Source organism: Solanum stenotomum, chromosome 9, assembly GCF_019186545.1.
Source record: "Solanum stenotomum isolate F172 chromosome 9, ASM1918654v1, whole genome shotgun sequence".
Classification (NCBI taxonomy): Eukaryota; Viridiplantae; Streptophyta; class Magnoliopsida; order Solanales; family Solanaceae; genus Solanum; species Solanum stenotomum.
The window spans coordinates 25,310,229-25,327,051 of NC_064290.1; positions in this window are offsets into that span (position 1 = coordinate 25,310,229).

Sequence of the window (16,823 nt, forward strand, 5' to 3'; positions counted from 1 at the left end):
GTCTATATACCATTGAACAACTGGACCCAGTGCTCTAAATTGTTCAGGATAAATAGAGCCAATATATTTGACCACTAAAAGAATTAAAAAGAGTATAAAAGTAAAGATTTGTTTATTTTATGATATTCCGTCCCATCATCTCTCCAAAATCCTAAGACCTCCCCTTTTTCATACCAAAGCTTCAATTTCTCTCTATCTATGCTATTCCAATGACAGTTTTTTCTCTAGTTCTGTCAATTAAACTAACAATTTGTTTCGCCCGTTACTAATTTATGTCGTTATGTGCTATTTTATTTACTTCCTATTATCCTAATCATAATACAGTTTGTTTTCTACTTATACGCAATACCCATTTTTTTCTCAAGAGGGAAAGTGGATGGTTGGGTCTTTCTTAGTGGGTGTTTTTCAATTAGATTTGGTACATGTCACAAGAAACAGAGTTTTCATAGATCAGAGGGAATTGTATTTTATTTTTTGAAAATTGATGGATTGATGGAAAATCGGTATTAAATGATAGAATGAGGACATTATTAGATGAGAAGGGATTGAAACAAATTCCGCTCTCTAAGCGTCAATTCATCCCCTGTTAGGATTTACAATATGTTTTCATTGCTTCTAATTTTCTTGGGTAACTTTGTTCATTTTTTATGGTGTCCTTTATCTCGATATACTTTTGTATAGGTGATGGATTGTATTAGCTCCCACCAATAAAAGTAACAGAGAATGCTGAACATTTTTATATGTGATTCTGTGCCTTACCATGTATTCTTTGTTGTCAATATGATTGGTAAAATTTATACTTCGAGAGATCTATTATTCGAGGATTAAGTATGAGTTTAGAGATAATATGTTTCCTACTGGCTTACAAAATATTTGTGTGAAGAACGAATTGAGATATAGTTCTGTTTTAGTCATTTAAACATGAGCTTGTTGGTTATTTACTTTCTTAGATTCTCACTTTAGATATGAATTTTATTTAATTTTTAGTTCCTTTTTATTTGAAATATCAACTTGACATTTCCATTTATGTTTAGTCTACATGTTCTATGCCTCAGCTCATTTGTCTTTAAGTTTGAAACTTGTCGTTTTGTGTCAATTAATTAAGGGATAAGGCACAAGTACCCCCTAGACTATGAGTGGAATCTCAAAGACACATCTTAACTAAACTAAGGTCCCAAATGGTGCAAAACTTGTATATAGAAAGTTGATAAGAAATAGCAGTTACACTGACATTAGTGATACTCCTAAATGATGCAAAACTTTTAGGAAAAAGTAAAGATATTGTCCCAAAGAAAGAGTATTATGCCATGTTAATGGGTAACTATTGGGCTGGCTCAACTAAAAAATTGGGAGGTTCTTAAGACTCCGTGATAGGAGAAGCTGATAAGGGAATGTCAACCAACAACTTAGAGGTTGTTAAGACTTCACGTATTGAAAGATATATTTTAATGAATATATATTTTAAGCTAGAAACTTAATGGAGAAAACACTAGTAAATTTCCCTCACCTTTGTAGTCTGTAGACTAGTTGTAATAAAAAAATTTACTAGTTTAGTGCATCGGTAATTCTAACTCTGCAAGTATATGCTTTGGGCACTTGTTCTTAATATATCTCATGAGTTGTGCTTTAATTAGAGTTTCTCTATTTTGTTGTGTTTGGAACTGTGTTTGTTCCATCAATGCACTTGCTTTGTCTGCACCAGTTCACATGATATTCAATGTCGTGATTTTAAACTTTTGCTGATATAAATAAATTTTATATGATTACCATTAGGTTGGTCTCTTGGAACCTCTGTGATTTTTGTTTACATATTATTCCCACATTATAAGCATTCTAACACATAATATGTTATCTGATAGTCAGTTAGATCTTGATTTAAGTTGATTCTGATTTCTTATCTATCTACTTATTGGGAATGTACATAACCTCTTTACATGGATACATTTAATCAATTGCTTCTAGTTCTATTAAACTTGAGCTTATATAAGCTGCCAAGAGAGACGTAGAAATTGACTAGGTTATCTTGTTGTGGTTTATGAAAACCTTGAATAGCATTTTATTTCTCATTCTTCTATTTCCAAACTTCTTCTCATCCATTTGTTCATCCAGACAATTTAGAAATGCACTAGTTGCTCATATTGAAGTAACTAAGATGATGAGAAATGCAAGACTAACTTTGGCAAAATTAATATCTTATCTTCATTTTCAGCTATTTTTATTGTACTGCTATCATTCAGCATTAAAATTTTTCATATCATGGAATATTACCCTACATTTTTCTATTCATTCTTTCTCAAGGATATTTGCTTGATATGGACTTCTATCCTTCCCGTCTTAAGCTCCAACGTCTACTCCAATCGAATTTTCCCATGTATTTTTATTCTCTTGTTCTCTTTCTAGGGTGTTTCTTTGATCTGTGCTACTTATCATAGCAAATTTATTGTTGCTTTCTCTGCATCTTTGATGATTGGAAACTGATTTGGAAATAAATAATAATATATTGAATTGGTTATTATATGTTAATTAAATTGAATGACATGTAGTACCCATCTTAGAATGATATTTCTTTTAGTCTTGAAGGAGAGAAATATATGTAGTGTGCACTTCCATTCATGATATTATTAGTCTATGCCCATGGAATGATCAATAACAGTTTAGTTTAGAGTTCTCAAAACTAAATAACTTTAGTTTGAATACTTCTTTAACCTTGTTCCTTTCCTTCAGTCATAATTTTCCATGTTAAAGAAAGATTCTGAAAGTTTAGAGAAAGAAACAATAGTTCATGGTGATGAAAAGAAAAATTATAACTTTTTTCTCCTTTCCTCTTTTGTTTTCCTATGGTGCTTGTTCATCTCACTAAGCTTCTTGTTCCTTTTCCATGTCATTCCTTATTTGTTTATTGCTTTCAATCTTATACATGGTAGTCAAATATGAGCAGTTAGTTTATCAAATTGTCTTCTTTTCTTTCTGAAATATACACAATCAATGCCTGTTGAAGAGTAACTATCTGGGAATCAAAAATTGTAATATCTTATTTCATATCTAGATTGAAATATATAGTGTGATTTGGTTGTGCACATTATTCTTTTTTATAAGCAGATTTATTTTGTACATTTCACAGGTTTTGGAAATTTTCGTTTACAAGTCGGGATGCAAGTTTGAAGACTTTGAACAAGTTTTCTCAAATTGGTCATTCTTTCGCTTGGATAGTTCGCTAAATATTTCATTATATATTTAAAGATATTCATTTTTTTGGCTAACGAGTTGTATAAATAGTATTGTGACAATATTTTTGCAAACAATACTCCATGTGGGATGTTAATTTGTAGTTTTAAGTAATACGATTGATAATTTTGTTTATATGCATTTGTTTATCAAAATTTAAAATTTTATATTATCTTAGGAAAACGTGACAGGGAAATAATGTATCATTCAGTTTCCCTATATAAATTCACATTTAGGGACCACTATTGCTTTAGTCCTTAAAACTCTTTAAGGACCGGATTTTTGGTCCTTAAAAGGTTTTAAGGACAACTTAAGCTTTTCTGGAAATGTTTGTTGAAGGACAAGAAATGTGGTCCTTATAAGTTTTTAGGGACTAGAATTGTACCCGTCGCAAACGAGTTTTAGGGACCAGTACTTAAATCTCATCCCGATTGACCTTTAGCGACGAAGCCGATAGGGACAGGATTTGCCTGTCATTATTGATTTTTAGAGACTATAATGGGACTTTTAAGGACTATTTTTCTCGTCCCTAGTAGTCCTCTTTCTTGTAGTGATTGTAGCTCTATTGGTACAAGGTCTCTTGTGCAAAAGAAAGAGGATGTTGGTGCCTTCACGATTTCATGTACTATCGGATTGTTACACTTCGCTAAGGCATTGTGTGATCTTGGTGCTAGCATCATCCTTATGCTATTGTCTATTTCCAAGAAGTTGGGTCTAGGGGACCCAAAACCCACTACAATGCGGTTACTAATGGCCGATTGAACTGTGAAGAGGCCCATTGGTGTACTCCATGATGTGCTAGTGAAAGTGGAGTCTTTCATTTTTTCGGCAAATTTTGTGATTTTTGACTGTGAGGTTGATTTTGAGGTTCCCATCATCCTTGGGAGACCATTTCTTGCCACAGGGCATGCATTGGTTGATATGGAAAAGGGATGGATGAAGTTCAAATTGAACAATGAAGAAGCAACTTTCAATATTTATAGGTCCATGAAGCTGAGTGGTGAGCTCCAAACAGTATCTGCTTTAACTTATAAAGTGGAGAGTGGGACAAAAGTGCAAATTGAAGAGCGACTAGGTGTTGAGGAACTAGAAGCAGTTATCATGAATTTCGATAGTGATGGTATTGAAGAGTATGATGAGTTGGTAGTCGCACTCGATCGGTGTGAATATCGGTCCAAACCAAAGAAGTATGAGTTAGACATGAAGAATCGCGAGTCCCCACCCGCAAGACCATTTATTGTGGAGGCACCAAAAGTGGAGCTTAAGGCTCTACCACCGCATTTGAGGTATGTATACTTGGGCAGAGAGAATATTTTGTTGGTCATCATTGCGGCAGATTTGAATGCGAGACAAGTAGAGTGATTGGTGACTGTATTAAAGAGGTTCAAGCGAGCTATTGGGTGGACTATTGCGGATATTATTGGGATTCCTCCCAGTATTTGCTCTCACAAAATCTAACTCATGCCAAATCATAAGCCCAGTATAGAGCACCAGAGAAGACTAAATCCACCTATGCAAGAGGTAGTTAAAAAGGAGATCACCAAGTGGTTGGATGCGGGAGTTATTTACCCCATTGCAGATAGTAGTTGGGTGTGTCCTGTGCAGTGTGTGCCTAAAAAGGGTGGTATTGTTATGGTTCCAAATGAAAGAAATGAACTTGTTCCAATGAGGTCTGTGACTGGATGGAGAGTTTGTATGGATTACCGAAAGTTGAATGCGTGGACAGAAAATGAGCACTTTCCTATGCCATTCATGGACCAGATGTTGGATAGACTTGCAGGAAAGGGTTGGTATTGTTTTCTTGATGGGTATTCAGGCTACAATCAAATTTATATAGCTCCAAAAGACCAAGAGAAGACCACTTTCACTTGCTCTTGTGGGACATTTGCTTTCAAACGGATGCCATTTGGGTTGTGCAATGCTCAGCAACTTTCCAGCGCTGTATGATATCGATATTTTCTGATATGGTGGAGGACACTATTAAAGTGTTCATGGATGATTTTTCAATTGTAGGTGATTCTTTTTGGTCGTTGTCAAGATCATTTGGCCGAGGTGCTTAAAAGGTGTGAAGACTACAACTTGGTGTTGAATTGGGATAAATGTCATTTCATGGTTAAAGAAGGTATAGTGTTGGGTCATCGAATTTCAGAGAAAGGTATTGAGGTTGATAGAGCTAAAGTTGAGCTAACAGAAAAGCTTCCGCCACCTATTTTTGTAAAAGGTGTTAAAAGTTTTCTTGGGCATGCTGGGTTCTATAGGAGATTCATAAAAGAGTTTTCAAAAATTGCACACCCATTGTGCAAATTGCTCGAAAGTAGTATTAGTTTGATTTTGATGATGCTTGTCTGAGAGCATTTGGAGAGTTGAAGGAGAAGCTGGTTACTACACCTATCATTATTTCACCTAATTGGGGACAACCGTTTGAGGTAATGTGTGATGCTAGTGGAGTGGCGCTTGGTGTGGTACTAGGACAAAGGAAAGAGAAAATTCTTCACCCTATTTACCATGCTAGCAAAGCTCTAAATGTGGCCCAGAAGAATTATATTGTGACCGAACAAGAACTTCCTCCGGTGGTTTTTGCATTCAAGAAATTTCGATCCTACTTGCTTGGTACTAAGGTCATAGTGTTGGCCATTCTGCATTGAGGTATTTGATGGCAAAAAATGATGCAAAACCAAGATTGATTAGATGGGTATTGTTGCTGCAAGAGTTTGATTTTGTGGTAAAAGATAGAAAGGGGACCGAAAATCAAGTTGCCGATCACTTGTCCAGATTAGAGGAAGAGGCTATGCTAAAGCTTGGAGATAGGGCTAAAATTAATGATGTTTTTCCAGATGAACAGGTATTGGTTATTTTTCATGATTTGATTCCATGGTTCGTAGACTTTGCTAATTATTAGGCAAGCGATTTGGTGCCCTCGGACTTGTCTTTTCACCAAAGGAGAAAGTTTATGCATGATGTGAAGAAATTCTTTTGGGATGAGCCTTGTATCGTAGTTGTGCTGATGGGATTATTCGTCGCTGTGTGCCCGAGGTTGAGATGTTGAGTGTACTTGAAGCATGCCATTCATCGCCTGTTGGTGGGCATCATAGTGGTATTCAGATTGCGCATAAGATTTTGTAGTGTGGGTACTACTGCCTACCATCCCCCAAGATGCTCATGATTTCGCCAAGTCTTGTGATCATTGCCAAAGAGAATGAGGGATTTCAAAGAGGCAAGAGCTCCCTATGAATCCTATATTGGTGATAGAGTTGTTTGATGTATGGGGCATTGATTTTATGGGTCTATTTGTGAGTTCATATGGGATGAAGTATATTCTTGTTGCAGTTGATTATGTATTGAAGTGGGTGGAAACAGTTGCGCTCCCCAACAATGAAGGTAAAAGTGTCACCGCATTCTTGAAAAAGAATATCTTCTCCAGATTGGGTACACCGAGGGCAATTATCAGCGATGGAGGTTCTCACTTTTGTAATAAGTTGTTCAAGGCACTACTTGAGAAATATGGTGTCCGCCACAATGTAGCCACTCCTTACCATCCACAGACTAGTGGGCAAGTTGAAGTGTCTAACAGAGAAATTAAAAAGATTTTGACGAAGACTGTGAATGCTAATAGAATGGAGTGGTCAAGGAGGCTTGATGATGCTCTATAGGCCTATCGCACTGCATACAATACCACCATAGGTATGTCCCCTTACCAACTTGTATATGGGAAGTCTTGTCATTTACCGGTAGAGCTAGAGTATAAGGCGATATGGGCAATGAAGAAGCTAAATTTGGATTGGGGCGCCGCATCTAATCAAAGAATGAATGACTTGAACATGCTCGATGAGTTTCTCCTAAAAGCTTATGAAAGTTCAGCTTTGTACAAAGAGAAGATGAAGCGGTATCATGATCAAAGAATTGAAAAGCGTGAATTTGTGGTTGGCGATCTTGTGCTTCTATTCAACTCTAGGTTACGCTTGTTTCTAGGCAAACTCAAGTTCAAATGGAATGGGCCATTTTTGCTCACAAAACTGCTCCCCCATGGAGCGGTTGAGCTTGAGAATAGTGAATTAACAAGGTTAATGGTAAACGGGCAAAGGATCAAGATCTATCTGGGAAATGTTTTAAGTGTGCAAGAAGTGATTGAGGCCTACAATCTTAATGAAGTCTGAGTAATAAAGAAACGTGTGTCGTGCCACGACGTTAAATCAAGCGCTGCTTGGGAGGCAACCCAAGATGTACAATCTAGCCAGCGATAGGTTTCTGTTTTCCATTTAGTAGTTTTCTTTGTTTAAATGCGTCACTGTATCAATTTAGTTTTTTTTGTGTTGGCTAGAATCAACATAGGGTCCATGCCTAAAAAGTGTCCAGAAAATGTAAAAAGAATAGCCTAATGGTTGCTACATGTGCAGGTACGCTATGAAAAATCTACAGAAAATGGGGTGGTGCAGAGGTCTACAGACCCCATCGACAGTCCGTCATTTTATCCACGAACCGTGGATGGTGTCCGTAGATCCCAGGTAAGCCCCTAAACTTTTCCAAGTGTAAGAGTGATCTACGGTCCTAACCTACGTACCGTAGATCGACTCACGGACCGTAGACGGGGTCTCGTGGGTCCAAACCCTAATTCTGTCTAACCTGACCCGGACCTCCTTAGTTAAAACTCCCCTAAATTCAAATCATTTCCACTTCCCCCCATTCACTCTCCAATCCTTTCAACCTTTCCATAACCTCCCTAAATCACTTCATATCTCCCCTATAAAATCATCCCTTCCACTCCCCCATAATTCCCACAATTTCTTTCCATTCTAAATACAACTCATTTCATATTCCACAAAAGGGTCCGGTGTTGGGTTAGTAACAAAGAGGTGATTCTTTGGTCTTGCAAAGCCTAGTGTCGTCACTCAATCACCACACTCCTCGTTGCTTGTAAGGTAATAGACTTTCCTCTCACTTTGAATTTTGATTCATAGATTGAATATAGAAAGTCGGGAGTTGGGTCTTGACCTTGGGTAATTGTTAGCTGAAATTGCATGATAAAATTGGAAGTTACAATACCCTTGGAACGATAGATAGTGGTTGTGTTGCCTTGTTGTATGTGATTATAAGTCTAAATGTACGTTTCGACTTAGGGTTCCAAAGTTCGTCTTAAATACTTGTTAAAATGATTAATCGGAATCTTGAAAATGACACACTAGCATGATTCATTTTTGAAATGCACGGTTAGACTAGGATATTGTTGAAAATGGTCTAAGATATGGACTTGAAAATAAAGAATGACTGAAACCTAGCACATATTGCATCCACGATATCCTATCTACGAATCGTAGATCAATCTACGGACCGTAGATTGGGTTCGTGGGTTGATGCACTTGAAAATTTCACCAAGTGTAAAACCACAGATGTGGATTACGGTCCATAGATCAATATATAGATCGTTCAGTACATCCGTGGTTTCCATCTGTGACCAATATTGTTGGTCCTCTGATCCACGGACCGTAGATCCCCTCCGTGGATGACTATTGTAACTTCTGTCTGAATTTTTTTTAAAAGATTTTGTTACTGTCCGTGTATAGTTCTAAATTTTTTTAGTTTGTTTAGAGTTAGTGTTGGCACTAATATCGCTTCCACAGGTACGATGGCACCCAAGAAGCTTGTCCTTTACTCAAAACAGGTAAAGTCAAAATCAGTTACTCCTAGTTTCAGGTTAATCGATGAGGACACAAACACATAAAAAGATCTAGCATACGTTCCTCCTAAGACAAGGACTTCTCCCACTACACACCGAACTACCAGAGGCACCCCCGGAAGGTGATTCCCGACGTAGTCACTGTCTCCCAGTCTGATGAGGAGCACACACTGATTGGGTCAGCAACTGGGGCTGCTTCCAGTTTAGCTAATATGTCTACGTCTGGCTCTGAGTCTACCCAGGCCTCGGGCTCTGAGTCTAGCCATGCTTCAGGGTCCGAATCTGCCGATGCTGTAGGGTCCAGTGCTAAATCAGCCACATGGTCCGGTGAAAATGATCAAGCAACCTCGTCTGATGAGGCCACTAGCTCGGAGTCAGTACTTGCACCACGAAATGAAGATCCTACTCCAGTAGCCAGCAAGCCAAATAAATGGTGTGTAGAGGCCCAATGGCAAATTTATCGGGTTGCCAATATGAAGAATGACAAAGAGAAGATGGCCCGAATTATTACAGAGGAGCGCAGAGTCATCACTGGGAGCTTGCACACTGTCCCTGACATCCACCGGCTTTTTAACCTTCACAAGTGTGACTGGATGACTAGAGACCCAGGGACTTATAGCGAGGAGATTGTGCGGGAGTTCTACGCCTTTTATGCTGCCACTCTCAGTGGGTCGATCTCCAAGCAATCAAAGCCCTTAGCCCAAGATCCTCTCATTTCCACTATGGTCCGAGGTTGTCCGGTAGACATATCACAGTCCACCATCAGCCGCTTTCTCTATGGGCCTACCACAGGTCACTCTTGGTCACTAAACACAGCAGAGTTTGATTACAGATGGGACATCGTGCGGAGCGGTGCTTTCCAGGGGAATGCTGAGCAGCGAGAGGTTGTTATACTATGGTTGGCTAAGTACATTGTTGCAGATGGCGAGCGTGCGGAGTGCGTCGCCACACCACGATTGGGTATCCGAAAGGCCACATTAAATTTTGCGGCCATGTTCTTCTGGTTGTTAGTGCGTAACAGAGTGTCACCTACAAACGTTGACAACCAACTTACTTGGGATAGAGCGGTCATGGTTGCAGCATTAGTAGCTGGAATGGAGATTGAGTTTGCCCGCATGCTGCTGGCAGAGATTCACGATAGGGCATTCAAGACCTCCACTACTTACCTTTTTCCATGTTTGATTTTCCATTTGTGCAGGGACTCTGGAGTGCCAATCTGGCATTGTGATAGGTTAATCCCATCTACCGGGACTTTCGATATAGGCCTCATTCGAGATGAGGCAAATGTGGTGGCACCTCGCAGAGAGACCCAAGTTGAGGTACCTCCCTTGGGCGCAGATTTTGCAGACATAGTGGGGCAGGCACAGGGCGGTGACCACATTATACCAAATCACTCTAATACTATCATGACCTCCTCTTCCCAGGCTGCTATGGCTCCTAGTTCATCCCGGTCCACACCACAGTTAGGAGCTACTGTTGTCCCGTTGGCCAGAGTACAAAAATTAAAGGCTCAGATGGCCACACTGCTGCATCACATCCAGCCGTAGATGCAAAAGTTGATAGCCAAGTCCGAGGCCAGAATGGAGCGAAGGATGAAGGGCATGATGGACCGGAAGGTCTAGGCTGTTAATAAGTGTCTTGATGCCTTTGAATTGTGAGTCCTTGAGCGATCAGCCCCGACCATAGATCTATCCTCTTTGGAGGCTAAGTTAGCCAGTCTCTGGACCAACGTTGATTCCATTCTTTCCACCCCTACAGTTGAGCCTCAGACTGCACCTACTGCACTGGCTGATGATACGGTGCTGGTTGCTTTATTCAGTGGGACCGCCGAGGAGGGGCCTGAGCATACACATGCCAAAGGTAAGAGGCACCGTTCTAGTCGTACTGAGGAGGAAAAAGCTCAAAAGAGACAGTGTAGGCAGGAGAAAGAGGCTAGAAAGGCTTCGATTTTAGATGAAGAGTTGCGCCAGCGGAGGGTGCGTGAGAGTGTTGCAAGGGCATCGAGTTCTGCCCCAGTTGTAGAGGTCCCGCCTTTTGTGAGGGATGTTATGAGCACCACTGATGGTGCTATGATAGATGATGTGGGCACTACTGAGGGTGACTCAACTATTGTTTCGGCGGGCTCTGGGAAACCAGACCCACCCGCTCGTTCATGATTCGTCGGCACTATGCGCCACAGGTTTGCTTCACCCAATCCATTATCTTTTACTGATCTTGTATGCATTGGGGACAATCACATCTATTTTTGTTGGGGGTGGGGTAAATGGATTGTGAGTGATGGGGTGAATTCTGAGTAACCCAACTCATAAATCCTCTCTTGGGATATTCTTGCCTATGTTCTTTTTCCCTAAGAGACTGTTTAATTTCTGTTGAACCGGCATGTGTTAGGACTGTATGTATAGAAGCATGAAAAAGAATGAAACATGAAGGCATATGAAAAATATACCTGTCCAAATTTTGTGATGTGTGCTATAATTGGTAGGCTAAGACAAGTTGAATGTGTTGGCTCTGAGTGTGACATGATAATGAATCAACTTGATGGCATGAATTAAGCTGAAACTTGAACTGGGTAATCTGATAATGAAACTATGTGCCAAGAGCGTGTGAGAATAGTTGATTATTCAAACAGTTTTTGTGAAAAACTAGAACTAGCCCGGTTAGTCCTGCTAAGACAATTCAATCTAGAGGTTAGGAAGTGATCATAGGCCCTTGTTCTGATTAGTCCACAAATTGCTTAAAAGAAGGATCCAACCAAATGAAATAAATGCTCCATTTGATCCAAATGCTTTGAGCCTAAAATTAAACCATTTCTTTCTAAACCCCGAACTCACCTTCCCATAATCGACTATGTTGGCCCCAGTCCCTCCTTGGACATGTGCACCTCGACTTAGGCCAAAATCCTAAGTTGAGGGTGGCTAATGTAAAAAGTAACTTCAATCTTGGCCCTAACCCGATATCGGGTATTGTGCACGTCAACCAATGGAAAATTCATAAAGTTGAGGGTGGCTATGAAAGAAGAAACCGAAAGAAAAATGGGTATAAAAAGAGTTTGATGTTGAAAAAGAGAAGAAAAGGATGTGACTTGTTGAAAGCTAAAATATATATACATAAAAGGGGATGCAAAGTCTAGAGTCACATCCGTGGTTGAAGAGAAAATCAAGGGAAAGAAGGTACAACGGTAGGATGGCAAAAATAGGGCAAAAAGAGGTTGAAAGCCTAGTGTAATGTCAAGGAGGGCAGAAAGTCACTAAGAAGTACCCAAATGTACCACACCTGACCCTGAGCCTACGTTACAAGCCAAGAAAGTCCTATAGTGATCCTAGAGTCTAGTTTGGAGAGTCTAAGTAGTGAAAATAAGGGTAAGCCTATAGTACTGAGCACTAACTGTACTTGAAATTATTTTTGAGTTTGAGTGTTGAATAAATCCTTGTACTCAAATTCATAAGTCATTGTGTGACAGAAAAGGGATTTCGTTTGTAGTAAGGGCACTAGTTACGTTGTCGAAAAGTTGGTACCTTGGTGATAGTGAAACAGTGTATGTTGTGTGTTGGTTGGTTGATCGTTATTATGGTTTGATCTGCATGAATTAGCTTGTCTAGTCAAAGAGAACAAATTTTGTACCTAAAAAGAGAGTGGGTAGAGAACCATGTGATTGCTTGTGCTTGAAATGCTTGCTTCTATACAAGTGTCGTTTAGAGTCTTAGTGCGTCGCTTGAGGACAATCAATGAATTTAAGTTGAGGGTGTTGATATACCGTGAGTTTACGGTATTTCTGATACATTTCACTTACAATTTATTTGTGTCTAGGGCCTTTTTGTATTGGTTTTTATGTTTTTTTGTCATATTTTGCAGTAAAGATGTTCAGGCGTGGAAGTGAAGAGAGAGCTGAAAAATTGCAGAAAATGGCATCTACGGAGGTGATCTACGGACCGTAGGTCCATTGATGCTCCGTAGGTGATGGCCTAGATCAGCAGGAAAGGAAAATCACGAAAATCTGACCAAGGGTGGAACCGCCATTGACGGTCCATAGATTGATCTACGGACCGTACTGTTGATCCATAGATTGATACTGCGAGGGTTCCAATACCTAATTTTTGGAAGATTCTAAGTGTGGAGCTACGGAATGGGATTGATGGACCGTAGATCGATCTACGGTCCGTACTGTAGCTCCGTCGTTTGCTTCTGAGAAGCTGACTTTTTGAAGTTGAAATATTTTCTAAGTCCTGGCTGATGGAAGGGACTCACGGACGGTAGATCCATTGACCGTCCGTGAGTCAGTCATGTGGAATGAAGACGCGTGCCTGAACAAACTTTCCTTAATTTTCTTCCCTTCTAATTTAGGACTTGTTTTCTATAAATAGGGCATGTAAACCTCGTTTTTGAGGTTAGACTTTTATACTTTTGTTTTACTTTGTGACTTTGGACTTTGGAATTCATTTTTGCAACCCTAGCAATTCTTGATTTCCAAAAGTTAGTTTTGAAGATTTGGTTTGCAATTCAAGTTGAATTTCTGGGTTTATTTTCTCAACTACGTAAGTGCATAATTCTTTCATCTAAAGCAATGAATTGTGGTCATATGATTATGAGTAACTGAACTCCACAACTAGATTTGTGGGATCCATGAGCGATTAAAAAAGTATTAATAGTAAATAAGCAATTCTTGAATAGTGTTTTGCATTCATTGATAATTCTTTCGTTTAGAAGTATTTTTAACGGTGGCCAACATTAGAACTTGCCTCGTTACTACTTGCCGGACCAAGGAGGTAATTAACGAGAAAAGAATTATCAACATAGATTTAGTGTGATACTATCTAATAGGCTAGTGTCGATTGGTGCGAAGTAATAACTAAGCCAAACATCCATTATGATGTCTAATATGAGGTAAAGGTAAGGATTAGTAAATTATGCACATGTAGCCGGACCAAGGTGCGGGGTGAAATTCTCTAGATGCTGGACCAAGGATTTAGAGATACCTAACTTATCACTTTGCATGTAATACACTAGGAAAAGATTGCTATTACAAGGGTTACTGAGTTATGAGCTTGTGGTGAACACGTATACCCTAGTTAATTCTCTCATCTTGATAACAACCAAAAATTGACTTTCGTTTACTGAATACTTATTGAATTCTTACAATTTATTTCACAAATCCCCCTTTTTTAATTACTTGTTTCTGGAAGTAATTTGACTAAACAAATATAAGTGTAGGTTAAAGTTAAGTCTAAACTATTTTCCTCGTGTGATCGACCCCAACCTATAAGTTGGGTTCTTTACTTGATAACGATCGCTTACTCTTCTCAAGGGAGGTGTAATTTGAGTGTATCACTTAGGCTAACTCACGATTATATATGTTTAGTCTAATTATTTCTAAGAAAAGTAACACAAGGAGGAGGGGTTGTAAATAAAATGACAGTTTGTTGATTTGTATCACTAAGTAACAAGTAAGCAAAATTTGTAGTTTGAGATATCAATATGAGATGGAAACTAAGGCAGATGTTTTCCCCACAATATCTTAACCGATATTCCTAATAATAGTAACTCAATCCTAGTGTTCACATGCAAGTTTGATAAGTTGGATATCCCTAAGTGATTGGTCCTCCAAATAGCAAATTTAACTGTGCAACTTGGTCCGTCTACGGGTGTATGATTTACTAACCCTTACTTATAACCCTAGATTAGCCCTCACATCACAATGATTAAGGTCGGGCTATTAGATAGCGGCTAAACTCAACTAAATCTTCGTTGTTCAATCCTTTTCCCATTCATTACTTCATTAGTCCGAGAAGTAGATATGAAACGAGTTCTAACGTTGCGCACCGCTAGAAAGCATTCTAAAAGAAAGGATTAACAATATAACCCCCCCCCCCCCACACACACAACTTATTTATTTTTCATACATTGTTAATTGCTCATGGTTCCCACAACCCTAGTTGTGGATTTAGCTACTCATGCTTGAGAATTCAGAATGCATATTAGGGTTAATAAGATGAATCATGAACTTATAATCACAATAAATGAATATTTTAATCTACAATTGTAAACCACAAGCAAATTGCATAAAACAAACTTCAGAATTAAATTGCTAAAGTGTTTGCAAAATAATTACAAGAGTCAAGAACAAAAGTCTCCAAAAGGCTCTAACCCTTAAAAACAAAAATTACAACTTATATTTATAATAGTTAAGTCTTAAACAAAGTAGGAAACGGAAATAAGGAAATATTGGTTCAGACGCAGTTTCGATCGACGACACAAATGACGGACCGTGGTTTAACTCTGTGGGTCCGCAATTGGCCAAAAACTTTGGATCTTCAAACGACGGAGTCCACCTACAGTTCGTTGATTGGACTATGGTCTGTCTTGATCCTCTATGGTTCAAGTAGTGAAACTCAACTCTCTGATCAAAATGATGGCCATCAATCGACGATCCGTCACTCATGCTAGAGGGAGTCATTTGCCCCAGTGGTTCTACACTTAGTAAGAAGTCATTGAACTTACACCTACGCCTCCCAACCTATGGCCCGTCAACTGGACGATGGTCCGTGGTTGGGCTCCGTCAACTACTACTTCTGCCATTTTAGCTTTTTAACCTCTCCAAACCTATTTCCTACAAAAATTACATGAAAGCACTGTCATATCTAACAACAAAATTCCCAAGAGTCACACAAACTCCAACTGAAATTCATCAAAAATACTGTAAACTCATGGTATATCAACATCCTCAACTTAAATTTGCTGTTTGTCGTCAAGTGACACACTTTCTCTAAACGCTTGTCATGTAGAAGCAAACACACAGACTCAAGCAATCATCTGACTTTTTTGTTATCAACTCTTTCATTTAGTGCAAATATTTTCATTTAGACTCAATGAGCTAACTCATGTGGATCAAAACATGACATAGACAGACCAATAGTCATCACCACATACACTTTCAACAATCACCGAGATACCAACTTTCTAATAATGTAACTAGTATCCTTACCACAAAGAAATCATGTTTCTCACATAAAATTTGATGTTTTAGCTTAAGGATTCAGTAAACACTCACTCTTATAAATGAACTTAAATACAATTAGTGCTCAATACCATAGCCTTGCCTTTATTTTCTCTGCACAAACTTTCAAGACTAGTAAACTAGGATTACTATAGGGATTTCTTAGCTTATAATGTAGGCTCAGGGTCAGGTATGATAAATTTAGGTATTTTAGGGACTTTTCTCTCCTCCTTGACATTACGATGGCTATTTACCTCTTCTCACAACCAATTCAGACATCATTTTGTTTTCTGCTCTTTTCCTTTACTTATTTCAACAAAGATGTGACTTTAGCTTTTTTTTATTCTTCTTATTCTCTTTTCTTCTTCTTTTACCTCTTTTCTCTTTGTTATTTAGCATCAATATCACTCTTCTGTTTCTTTTGGATTCAGTCACACCTTTTACTATCTTTTTCTTCTTCTACAACTAACTTTTTTCATACCCTCTTTATTTCAGTTTCCTTCTTCATAGCCACCCTCAAGCTATGTATTTTGCATAAGTTGAGGTGCAAGATGTCCTAGGTCGGACCAGGGCCAAGATTAAGGTAACTTCTGAATTAGCCACCCTTAACTTAGACTTTTCGCCTAAGTTAAGGCGCACAATGTCTAAGGAGGGACCAAGGCCAAAAAAAGATTTGTAGGAAAGGTGATTTAGGTTTATTGAAATAAATGGTATTCATTAGGCTCAAATATTTGGATCGAAGGGAGCATTTATTTCTTTTGGTTGGATTTTTTTAGGCTTAAGTGGACTTATATCATCAAGGGCCTATGATCATTTTCAAATTTCCTTCATAGATTATCTTAGCAGAACCAACGAGAAAAGTTCTAGACTGGTACATATTGCATGAATATAAAGACTCACGTCACACACACTTGGCACATTGTTTCATTATCAAAT